The 11,871-nt window shown below is 50.4% G+C and overlaps 6 pseudogenes; all 6 read left to right on the top strand.

The window, feature by feature from the left end:
* The first annotated feature begins 1,505 nt into the window (after positions 1 to 1,505).
* LOC141269176 (5S ribosomal RNA) lies at positions 1,506 to 1,624 on the top strand (annotated as a pseudogene).
* A 5,619-nt stretch (positions 1,625 to 7,243) lies between these two features.
* Positions 7,244 to 7,363, top strand: LOC141269477 (5S ribosomal RNA; annotated as a pseudogene).
* Positions 7,364 to 8,318: 955 nt separating this feature from the next.
* On the top strand, positions 8,319 to 8,437 carry LOC141269586 (5S ribosomal RNA; annotated as a pseudogene).
* Positions 8,438 to 9,057: 620 nt separating this feature from the next.
* On the top strand, positions 9,058 to 9,177 carry LOC141269166 (5S ribosomal RNA; annotated as a pseudogene).
* Positions 9,178 to 10,117: 940 nt separating this feature from the next.
* On the top strand, positions 10,118 to 10,236 carry LOC141270193 (5S ribosomal RNA; annotated as a pseudogene).
* A 620-nt stretch (positions 10,237 to 10,856) lies between these two features.
* On the top strand, positions 10,857 to 10,976 carry LOC141269165 (5S ribosomal RNA; annotated as a pseudogene).
* Positions 10,977 to 11,871: the final 895 nt, after the last annotated feature.

The raw sequence follows: 11,871 nt of genomic DNA, 5'->3' as shown, positions 1-11,871 counted from the left end.
TGCTTCTTTACTTTTAATACTAGGCTCCTTTTCACCAGGACCAGCGTCTCCCGCGTGGCTGGAGGCAACCACCGGTAACCCCAAGCAGAAGACCTTTGCAGGCAACACGACCCTCCCCCCTGAAGAGCAGCTCAAAGTCACTGGCAACCATCTCACCCTCTTCCTTCATTCACCCCTGGACGTCTCGCTCCGCCCCCAAGTTACGGGTCCAGCTTGCTCTTTCTGTCACATTACCGCGATGAAGGGTTTAGCCTGCAGGAGACCCTGCGCCGAGACATTTTTGAAGACACCTGATGCGGCGGGTGAATCACTGCTAAACAAACCACACCTTTTGGGATGGCACAGCCTTTGCATGGACCCTTCGGAGCCCGCCCCGTCACGGCCAGATTGCTCACCACCAAGCGATCCTGAGAAAGGCTGGCCGGGCGATGGATCGAGCAGCGTCTTCTGGCCATACCACCTTGGATACGCCCGATCTCGTCTCGTCTCGGAAGCAAAGCAGGGCTGGGCTCAGACAGTACTTGGATGGGATACATCCTGGGAACACCGGGTGCTGTAGACCATTTGGATGACGTTTTGCCCTACTGCCCAGCTCGGCTAGCATGGAACGGCGCCTTGCCGGACACCGACCTTAAGTAACTTAGATGATGGAAGCCCCAAGGCCTCTGAGCCAGTTGGCAGCTAAGTACGCTACCCCGCCGCCTTCACGCAGGCCTGACACCGAGCTCCTTGACACGGCTAGGAGTGCTTATTGACTCCACAGCTCGACGTGTGGAAATGATGGCGTTAAAATCACCCGGGGCCGTGAAGGGGCCAGGCTTTCAGCAGGTGCCCAGGGAAGGTTTTGGATGCCGGCCGCCTAGCGAGGGCCAGCAGAAGTAACATGTTTCTCTGCAAAGAAGCTTGTGTAACCAAGCGAGACGGCTGCCAAAGAGCTAACCTCAGTGCAAGGAAGGAAAGGAAGGTGCGGAAGGAATTGGGGAGGGAGTGGGGTGATTCCTGCTAGGGCCCTAAAATCATAAAACAGGCAGAAGAGTCTGACGCATGGTGACGGAGAGGTTGTAGGGGCAGATAGGGGGTGTTGTCACGTGCGAGCACGTGTGCATGCTGGCTTGTGTGTGAGAGTGCGCTTCCTAGGTGTGGCGCGCTGCAGACAGTCAAACGGATTGTTCCCTTTCATTAAAAGTTAATCCCCGGCTGAAGCCTATTAGAAAGCAACTAACTGCGCTCTACTCACCCTACCCGGGTCTACCGGTGAGTCTCGCCTCTGCTCCCGGCCTGTGGAATTGGCCGTGAAGCTGACGTACCGTCGACAGCGAAGCAGCCGATCAGTGAGCTCAGCGGCTCTGAGTGGGGCGTTGTGTCTACACGACCTTTTAAGGTAGCCAGCAAAAAAATTGAAGAGAAGGGAAAGCACAAAAGGACCTGGTCTTGCTGAGCACTGGAAAAGGCAGCCGGCAGCCAGACGTCAAAGTAGAAAAGCAGCAAGTGAGAGGCTTGTCTCTTCCTTAAGCCACACCACCCTGAACACGCAAGATCTTGTCCGATCTCAGAAGCTAAGCAGGGTCAGGCCTGGTTAGTACTTGGATGGGAGACCGCCTGGGAATACCAGGTGCTGTAGGCTTTTGCTTTTTCCTTCCTTCCACCAGCAGGGGGCACTCTCTTCTATGCCTTTTTTCCATTCCCTTTCACAAGTGCACACATTCATTCGCTTTTCTTTTTTTCATTTGTTTTCTCTCTTGCGCTATTTCATCTCTGCAAAATACCAGCATCCTTCTGATCACCGTGGGCCTCCAGCATTGTTGCTTCTTTACTTTTAATACTAGTCTCATTTTCACCAGGACTAGCGTCTCCCGCGTGGCTGGAGGCAACTACCGGTAACCTCAAGCAGAAGACCTTTGCAGGCAACACGACCCTCCCCCCTGAAGAGCAGCTTAAAGTCACTGGCAACCATCTCACCCTCTTCCTTCATTCACCCCTTTACGTCTCGCTCCGCCCCCAAGTTTCGGGTCCAGCTTGCTCTTTCTGTCACATTACCGCGATGAAGGGTTTACCCTGCAGGAGACCCTGCGCCGAGACATTTTTGATGACACCTGATGCGGCGGGTGAATCACTGCTAAACAAACCACACCTGTAGGGACGGCACAGCCTTTGCATGAACCCTTTGGAGCCCGCCCCGTCACGGCCAGATTGCTCGCCACCAAGCGTGTTACAACTCTCCTGTTAGTTTTTTTTTAGTTTGCTGGTCACATGACCATTTTGCCTATTTAATCCGGCTCCGCCCTCCTGGCTTTGCTGGACTTCATTTGTATTTACTACTGTTGAGATAGCTTGTTGCTCTGTTTCCGTTCTCTGTTAGTTTTGCTAGGTCTTCTGACCCATATGTCTTTTTGTTGTGTGTTTGTCTTTGACTGCTACTATTTCTGCTAGGAGGTGTCCAACTTTTCCCAGTCCCTAGATCTTGTAGGGATCCCTCCCTCACATCTGTAGGTCTGCGTTCAGACTAACCGAGGACTTTAGCGGGTCTGATCGCAGGATCAGGTTCCCCGTTACATCGTAGGGATCTAGTTTAGTTCTATTGTACGGATAGATCTCCTTTCTTTCCTTAGTCTCTGTAGCAGATCATAACAGTAATTCCAGCCATAAAAAAAAAAAAAAAAAAATTTTCTCTAAGGAAAGACCTCCAGTTTTCCATCATGGTCTCGGTGCAAGATTTAGCTCAACGCTTGCAGGGACTCTCTCTGGAGGTGACCAAGCTCCAACAACACGTGAGTAGCTGTTCTGGAGCGCATTTTGTGGAACCTAAGGTACGTCTGCCTGATCTATTTTTTGGCAAACAACAAGATTTTTTTTCTTTTAAAAATGCTTGTCTATTATATTTGAGTTTGAGACCCGGATCCTCTGGTGATGAATCACAGCGCATAGGGATCATAATGTCACTTTTGCGCAAAGATCCTCAGGGATGGGCCTTCTCTCTCCAACCTAGTGATCCGTGCTTTAGATCAGTGGATAGTTTTTTTTCTGCTTTGGGTTTGTTGTACGATGATCCTGATCGTGTCTCATCTGCTGAGTCTGAATTAAGACGTTTGAGGCAGGGATCAGGTAATGTGGAAAAATATTGTTCTCACTTCCGTCGGTGGTCTGCCCAGGTGGGGTGGAACGATTCTGCTTTGAAAAGCTTGTTTCTTGCAGGGCTATGTGAAAGGGTAAAGGATTTACTGATTGCTTATCCCACACCTGGAAACTTGCAGGAGGCAATGCAATTAGCTATACGGGTGGACAGGAGACTGCATGAAAGGGTTAATGAGAGCAAATCCTCTGCTATGTCAGCTTCGAGTCCTGAGAGGTTCTGTGCTGACAATGGAGAGCCGATGGAAATTGGGGCGATGGCACCCCGCTCTCAGGAAAAAGACCGCCGACTTTCTGAAGGCTTGTGTTTCTATTGCGGAAATTCTGGTCATTTTATTAAGAGCTGTGTGCTTCGTAAGAAGAAAGAAAAAAAATGGTCAGTCATGCTCGTATTGCCTGTTTAAATTCTAAGGGAGTATTCCTATCTGCCACTACTGCTGCTCAGGATGAATTAATTGAATTTCGGGTATTTGTGGATTATGGATCTACTCTGAATGTGATTGATGGGGGATTCTTGGAAAAACTTAGATTAGAACCTAAAACTTTGTCATCCCCTATTGCTGTGGTTTCTGTCGATGGCTCTCCCTTGAAGAGTGTTACTCACAAGGTCTGTGAACTTCCCCTCACTATTAATGGTATTCATCAAGAGAATTTGGATTTGGTGGTATTGGATAATTTGCCTTCTCCAGTAATATTGGGGTTACCCTGGTTAAAATTGCACAATCCTGTACTGGATTGGTCTACCAATGAAATTAAGTCCTGGAGCCCTAAGTGTTATGACAAGTGTTGTAACGGGCGCATTGCTGCTGTGGATAGAGGGGAATTGCCTGTACCTATTCAGGATTTTTGGAGAGTTTTTTCTGAGGAGGAGTCGCAGGTTTTTCCTCCCCATAGAGACTATGATTGTACCATTGAATTTGTCCCTGGCGCGACTCTTCCTAAGAGTCGTTTATTTAATCTTACTATTCCTGAAAAAAGGTTTTGGAAGAATACATACAGACAAGCTTGGCCGCCGGTCACATTAGGCCTTCCAAGTCTCCTGTGGCTGTTGGATTTTTTTTTGTAAAAAAAAAAGATGGCGGTTTACGTCCTTGTCTGGACTTTCGTGAGATTAATAAAATTACTGTACGCAATCCTTACCCACTGCCATTGATTCCTGATTTATTTAACCAGTTAGTGGGGGCCAAGTGGCTCTCTAAAATTGATCTCCGGGGGGCATACAATTTGTTGCTCATGAAGGAGGGTGATGAATGGAAGACTGCTTTTAACACTCCTGTGGGTCACTTTGAGAATCTGGTTATGCCTTTTGGTCTCACCAATGCTCCAGCATTTTTTCAGAATCTTATTAATGATATCCTTAGACCTTTAATCGGCAAAAATGTGGTTGTGTATTTGGATGACATTTTGATTTATTCGCCGGATCTGGAGTCTCATTGGCGGAGCGTACGTGAGGTATTACAGTTATTAATGGACAATTCGCTTTTTGCTAAGCTGGAGAAATGTGAGTTCACTGTACAGAGAATTAGTATTTTGGGCTACATTATCTCCAGTGAAAGTTTTGAGATGGACCCGGTTAAAGTTCAAGCTGTGCAGGAATGGCCTAGGCCTATTGGTTTGAAATCGATACAGAGGTTTTTGGGTTTCGCCAATTATTACAGAAAATTCATAAAAAAAATTTCTATTATTGTCAAACCGCTGACCGATCTCACCAGGAAAGGTGCTAATGCGGTTCAGTGGACTTCTGAGGCCATTGAAGCTTTTGTGTTTCTAAAGGAGAGGTTCACCTCTGCTCCCATCCTTATGCAGCCTGATGTGACTAAGCCGTTTTTGGTTGAGGTTGATGCTTCTTTGGTGGGGGTTGGTGCGGTGTTGTCTCAGGAAAACAAGGATGGAGTACATCCCTGTGCCTTTTTTTCAAAAAAATTTTCCGAGACGAAACTTAATTACGATATTGGTAATCGGGAATTGCTGGCGATTAAACTCGCATTTGAACACTGGAGTCATCTCTTGGAAGGTGCTGAATTTCCCATTCAGGTTTTCACTGATCATAAAAATCTGATCTATCTTGATGCTGCCAAGCGCTTGAATGCCCGTCAGGCTAGGTGGGCACTTTTTTTCTCGCGGTTTAATTTTTCCGTTACTTACATCCTGGGTACCAAGAATGTTAAAGCGGATGCTTTGTCTCGCAGCTTTTCTCCCATGGTCGGTGTTGAGGAGGAAGAGGAGACCATTTTACAAGAAGGTGTTGTGATTGCTGCTTTGGACTCCGTTTTGGAGGATGAGATTCTTAAAGCACAGGAGAATGCCCCATCTAACACTCCACATGGGAGGTTGTTTGTGCCTAGGACCTTTAGGAGAGATTTGTTTGTTGAGTGTCATGAGTCTCGGTTGGCAGGTCATCCAGGAATTTCTGAGACCAAGAGACTTGTGGGTCGCAGTTTTTGGTGGCCTGGATGGCAGAAGGAAGTCATTAAGTGGGTGCACCAATGTACTGTGTGTGCAAGATCCAAGTCTTCGCATGCTCCTGCTGCGGGGTTGCTTTGCCCTCTGGAGGTTCCTAGTGCACCTTGGACACATCTGGCTATGGACTTTATTACTGACCTTCCTCCCTCTGAAGGTTTCACGGTCATCTGGGTGGTCGTGGACCGTTTTAGCAAGATGTGTCACTTGGTTCCCTTCATCAAACTGCCTTGCGCTAAGACTCTCGCTAAGGCCTTTGTCAAGGAGATTGTCAGACTACATGGTGTTCCTACTGACATTGTTTCTGATAGGGGACCTCAGTTCGTGGCTCATTTTTGGCGTGCCTTTTGTGACAGGTTGGGAGTTCATTTGTCGTTTTCATCCGGATATCATCCTGAGTCTAATGGCCAGACAGAAAGGAAGAACCAGGATGTTGAGCAGTTCTTGCGTTGTTTTGTGTCAGACAATCAAGAGGCGTGGTCTGAGTTTCTGCCACTTGCTGAATTTGCTCTTAACAACCATACATCCTCTTCTGCTGGGTGTTCGCCTTTTTTGTGTTGTTCTGGGAGACATCCGTCTTTTGGGTCATTTTCCAAATTGGTTTCGGCTGTGCCTGAGGAGGAGAGTTTTTCCGGTGATTTGGAGAGAGTTTGGACGGATGTGCGTGGTAATCTTCAGGAGGCTAACAAAAAATCTAAGAGGTACTTTGATAGGAAACGGCAAGAGGTTTTGTTTGCGGTTGGTGACATGGTTTGGTTGTCCTCTAAGAATCTGCGATTGAGGATTCCTTCTAAAAAATTGGGTCCCAAGTTCGTAGGGCCCTTTAAGGTACTTCAGAGAGTTAACCAATCTGCTGTTAGGCTGGAGGTTCCTACGTCCTGGAGGATTAATCCGGTGTTTCATGTTTCTCTTTTGAAAAAAGCTGATGTGTCGGATGGTGACGCCTCTGCCACTGTTCCTCCGGTAGTGGAGGACGGGGAATATGAAATTTCCCGCATCCTAAATTCTAGACGGTATAGAGGGAGTTTGCAGTATCTCGTCGCTTGGAAGGGTTTCGGACCTGAGGATAACTCATGGGTGAGAGCGGATTATGTTTCTGCCCCCAGATTTTTCCGAGCGTTTCACAGGAGGTTTACTGGTAAGCCTGGGCCTAGGGGATCCGGAGGATCCTCTTAGAAGAGGGGGTACTGTTACAACTCTCCTGTTAGGTTTTTTTTAGTTTGCTGGTCACATGACCATTTTGCCTATTTAATCTGGCTCCGCCCTCCTGGCTTTGCTGGACTTCATTTGTATTTACTACTGTTGAGCTAGCTTGTTGCTCTGTTGCCGTTCTCTGTTAGTTTTGCTAGGTCTTCTGACCCCTATGCCTTTTTGTTGTGTGTTTGTCTTTGACTGCTAATATTTCTGCTAGGAGGTGTCCAACTTTTCCCAGTCCCTAGATCTTGTAGGGATCCCTCCCTCACATCTATAGGTCTGCGTTCAGACTAGCCGAGGACTTTAGCGGGTCTGATCGCAGGATCAGGTTCCCCGTTACATCGTAGGTATCTAGTTTAGTTCTATTGTAGGGATAGATCTCCTTTCTTTCCATACTCTCTGTAGCAGATCATAACAAAGCGATCCTGAGAAAGGCTGGCCGGGCGATGGATCAAGCAGCGTCTACTGGCCATACCACCTTGGATACGCCCGATCTCGTCTAATCTCAAAAGCAAAGCAGGGCTGGGCTCAGACAGTACTTGGATGGGAGACCTCCTGGGAACACCGGGTGCTGTAGACCATTTTGATCACGTTTTGCCCTACTGCCCAGCTCGGCTAGCATGGACCGGCGCCTTGCCGGACACCGACCTTAAGTAACTAAGATGATGGAAGCCCCAAGGCCTCTGAGCCAGTTGGCAGCTAAGTACGCTACCACGCAGGCCTGACACCGAGCTCCTTGCCACGGCTAGGAGTGCTTATTGACGCCACGGCTAGGAGTGCTTATTGACTCCGCAGCTCGCCGTGTGGAAATGATGGCGTTAAAAGCACCCGGGGCCGTGAAGGGGCCAGGCTTTCAGCAGATTCCCAGGGAAGGTTTTGGATGCTGGCCGCCTAGCGAGGGCCAGCAGAATTAACATGTTTCTCTGCAAAGAAGCTTGTGTAACCAAGCCAGACGGCTGCCAAAGAGCTAACCTCAGTGCAAGGAAGGCAAGGAAGGTGCGGAAGGAATTGGGGAGGGGGGGGTGATTCCTGCTAGGGCCCTGAAATCATAAAACAGGCAGGAGAGTCTGACGCATGGTGACGGAGAGGTTGTAGGGGCAGATAGGGGGTGTTGTCACGTGCGAGCACGTGTGCATGGTGGCTTGTGTGTGAGAGTGCGATTCCTAGGTGTGGCGCGCTGCAGACAGTCAAAGGGATTGTTCCCTTTCATTAAAAGTTAATCCCCGGCTGCAGGCTATTAGAAAGCAACTAACCGCGCTCTACTCACCCTACCCGGGTCTACCGGTGAGTCTCGCCTCTGCTCCCGGCCTGTGGCATTGGCCGTGAAGCTCACGTTCCGTCGACAGCGCTGCAGCCGATCAGTGAGCTCAGCGGTTCTGAGTGGGGCGTTGTGTCTACAAGACCTTTTAAGGAAGCCAGCAAAAAAATTGAAGAGAAGGGAAAGCACAAAAGGACCTGGTCTTGCTGAACACTGGAAACGGCATCCGGCAGCCAGACTTCAAAGTAGAAAAGCAGCAAGTGAGAGGCTTGTCTCTGCCTATGGCTACACCACCCTGAACACGCCCGATTTTGTCTGATCTTGGAAGCTAAGCAGCGTTGGGCCTGGTTTATACATGGATGGGAGACTGCCTGGGAATACCAGGTGCTGTAGGCTTTTTCTTTTTCTTTCCTTCCACCAGCAGGGGGCACTCTCTTCTATGCCTTTTTTCCATTCCGTTTCACAAGTGCACACATTCATTCTCTTTTCTTTTTTTCATTTGCTTTCTCTCTTGCGCTATTTCATCTCTGCAAAATACCAGCATCCTTCTGATCACCGTGGGCCTCCAGCATTGTTGCTTCTTTACTTTTAATACTAGGCTCCTTTTCACCAGGACCAGCGTCTCCCGTGTGGCTGGAGGCAACAAACGGTAACCCCCAGCAGAAGACCTTTGCAGGCAACACGACCCTCCCCCCTGAAGAGCAGCTCAAAGTCACTGGCAACCATCTCACCCTCTTCCTTCATTCACCCCTGGACGTCTCGCTCCGCCCCAAGTTACGGGTCCAGCTTGCTCTTTGTGTCACATTACCGCGATGAAGGGTTTAGCCTGCAGGAGACCCTGCGCCAAGACATTTGTGAAGACACCTGATGCGGCGGGTGAATCACTGCTAAACAAACCACACCTGTAGGGACGGCACAGCCTTTGCATGGACCCTTCGGAGCCCGCCCCGTCGCGGCCAGATTGCTCGCCATCAAGCGATCCTGAGAAAGGCTGGCCGGGCGATGGATAAAGCAGCGTCTACTGGCCATACCACCTTGGATGCGCCCGATCTCGTCTGATCTCAGAAGCAAAGAAGGGCTGGGCTCGGACAGTACTTGAATGGGAGACCTTCTGGGAACACCAGATGCTGTAGACCATTTTGATGACATTTTGCCCTACTGCCCAGTTTGGCTAGCATGGAACGGCGCCTTGCCGGACACCGACTTTAAGTAACTTAGATGATGGAAGCCGCAAGGCCTCTGAGCCAGTTGGCAGCTAAGTACGCTACCCCACCGCCTTCACGCAGGCCTGACACCGAGTTCCTTGCCACGGCTAGGAGTACTTATTGACTCCGCAGCTCGCCGTGTGGAAATGATGGCGTTAAAAGCACCCGGGGCCGTGAAGGGGCCAGGCTTTCAGCAGGTGCCCAGGGAAGGTTTTGGATGCCGGTCGCCTAGCGAGGACCAGCAGAAGTAACATGTTTCTCTGCAAAGAAGCTTGTGTAACCAAGCCAGACGGCTGACAAAGAGCTAACCTCAGTGCAAGGAAGGCAAGGAAGGTGCGGAAGGAATTGGGGAGGGGGGGTGATTCCTGCTAGGGCCCTGAAATCATAAAACAGGCAGGAGAGTCTGACGCATGGTGACGGAGAGGGTGTAGGGGCAGATAGGGGGTGTTGTCACGTGCGAGCACGTGTGCATGCTGGCTTGTGTGTGAGAGTGCGCTTCCTAGGTGGGGCGCGCTGCAGACAGTCAAAGGGATTGTTCCCTTTCATTAAAAGTTAATCCCCGGCTGCAGCCTATTAGAAAGCAACTAACCGCGCTCTACTCACCCTACCCGGGTCTACCGGTGAGTCTCGCCTCTGCTCCCGGCCTGTGGCATTGGCCGTGAAGCTCACGTTCCGTCGACAGCGCTGCAGCCGATCAGTGAGCTCAGCGGTTCTGAGTGGGGCGTTGTGTCTACAAGACCTTTTAAGGAAGCCAGCAAAAAAATTGAAGAGAAGGGAAAGCACAAAAGGACCTGGTCTTGCTGAACACTGGAAACGGCATCCGGCAGCCAGACTTCAAAGTAGAAAAGCAGCAAGTGAGAGGCTTGTCTCTGCCTATGGCTACACCACCCTGAACACGCCCGATTTTGTCTGATCTTGGAAGCTAAGCAGCGTTGGGCCTGGTTTATACATGGATGGGAGACTGCCTGGGAATACCAGTTGCTGTAGGCTTTTGCTTTTTCCTTCCTTCCACCAGCAGGGGGCACTCTCTTCTATGCCTTTTTTCCATTCCGTTTCACAAGTGCACACATTCATTCTCTTTTCTTTTTTTCATTTGCTTTCTCTCTTGCGCTATTTCATCTCTGCAAAATACCAGCATCCTTCTGATCACCGTGGGCCTCCAGCATTGTTGCTTCTTTACTTTTAATACTAGGCTCCTTTTCACCAGGACCAGCGTCTCCCGTGTGGCTGGAGGCAACAAACGGTAACCCCCAGCAGAAGACCTTTGCAGGCAACACGACCCTCCCCCCTGAAGAGCAGCTCAAAGTCACTGGCAACCATCTCACCCTCTTCCTTCATTCACCCCTGGACGTCTCGCTCCGCCCCAAGTTACGGGTCCAGCTTGCTCTTTGTGTCACATTACCGCGATGAAGGGTTTAGCCTGCAGGAGACCCTGCGCCAAGACATTTGTGAAGACACCTGATGCGGCGGGTGAATCACTGCTAAACAAACCACACCTGTAGGGACGGCACAGCCTTTGCATGGACCCTTCGGAGCCCGCCCCGTCGCGGCCAGATTGCTCGCCATCAAGCGATCCTGAGAAAGGCTGGCCGGGCGATGGATCAAGCAGCGTCTACTGGCCATACCACCTTGGATGCGCCCGATCTCGTCTGATCTCAGAAGCAAAGAAGGGCTGGGCTCGGACAGTACTTGAATGGGAGACCTTCTGGGAACACCAGATGCTGTAGACCATTTTGATGACATTTTGCCCTACTGCCCAGTTTGGCTAGCATGGAACGGCGCCTTGCCGGACACCGACTTTAAGTAACTTAGATGATGGAAGCCGCAAGGCCTCTGAGCCAGTTGGCAGCTAAGTACGCTACCCCACCGCCTTCACGCAGGCCTGACACCGAGTTCCTTGCCACGGCTAGGAGTACTTATTGACTCCGCAGCTCGCCGTGTGGAAATGATGGCGTTAAAAGCACCCGGGGCCGTGAAGGGGCCAGGCTTTCAGCAGGTGCCCAGGGAAGGTTTTGGATGCCGGTCGCCTAGCGAGGGCCAGCAGAAGTAACATGTTTCTCTGCAAAGAAGCTTGTGTAACCAAGCCAGACGGCTGACAAAGAGCTAACCTCAGTGCAAGGAAGGCAAGGAAGGTGCGGAAGGAATTGGGGAGGGGGGGTGATTCCTGCTAGGGCCCTGAAATCATAAAACAGGCAGGAGAGTCTGACGCATGGTGACGGAGAGGGTGTAGGGGCAGATAGGGGGTGTTGTCACGTGCGAGCACGTGTGCATGCTGGCTTGTGTGTGAGAGTGCGCTTCCTAGGTGGGGCGCGCTGCAGACAGTCAAAGGGATTGTTCCCTTTCATTAAAAGTTAATCCCCGGCTGCAGCCTATTAGAAAGCAACTAACCGCGCTCTACTCACCCTACCCGGGTCTACCGGTGAGTCTCGCCTCTGCTCCCGGCCTGTGGCATTGGCCTTGAAGCTGACGTTCCGTCGACAGCGCTGCAGCCGATCAGTGAGCTCAGCGGCTCTGAGTGGGGCGTTGTGTCTACAAGACCTTTTAAGGAAGCCAGCAAAAAAATTGAAGAGAAGGGAAAGCACAAAAGGACCTGGTCTTGCTGAGCACTGGAAAGGGCAGCCGGCA

Source organism: Phyllobates terribilis, unplaced genomic scaffold (assembly GCF_046119375.1).
Source record: "Phyllobates terribilis strain yellow unplaced genomic scaffold, ASM4611937v1 Scaffold_4__5_contigs__length_816908805, whole genome shotgun sequence".
NCBI classification, from domain to species: Eukaryota; Metazoa; Chordata; class Amphibia; order Anura; family Dendrobatidae; genus Phyllobates; species Phyllobates terribilis.
This window is presented reverse-complemented; position numbering and strand designations above follow the sequence as displayed.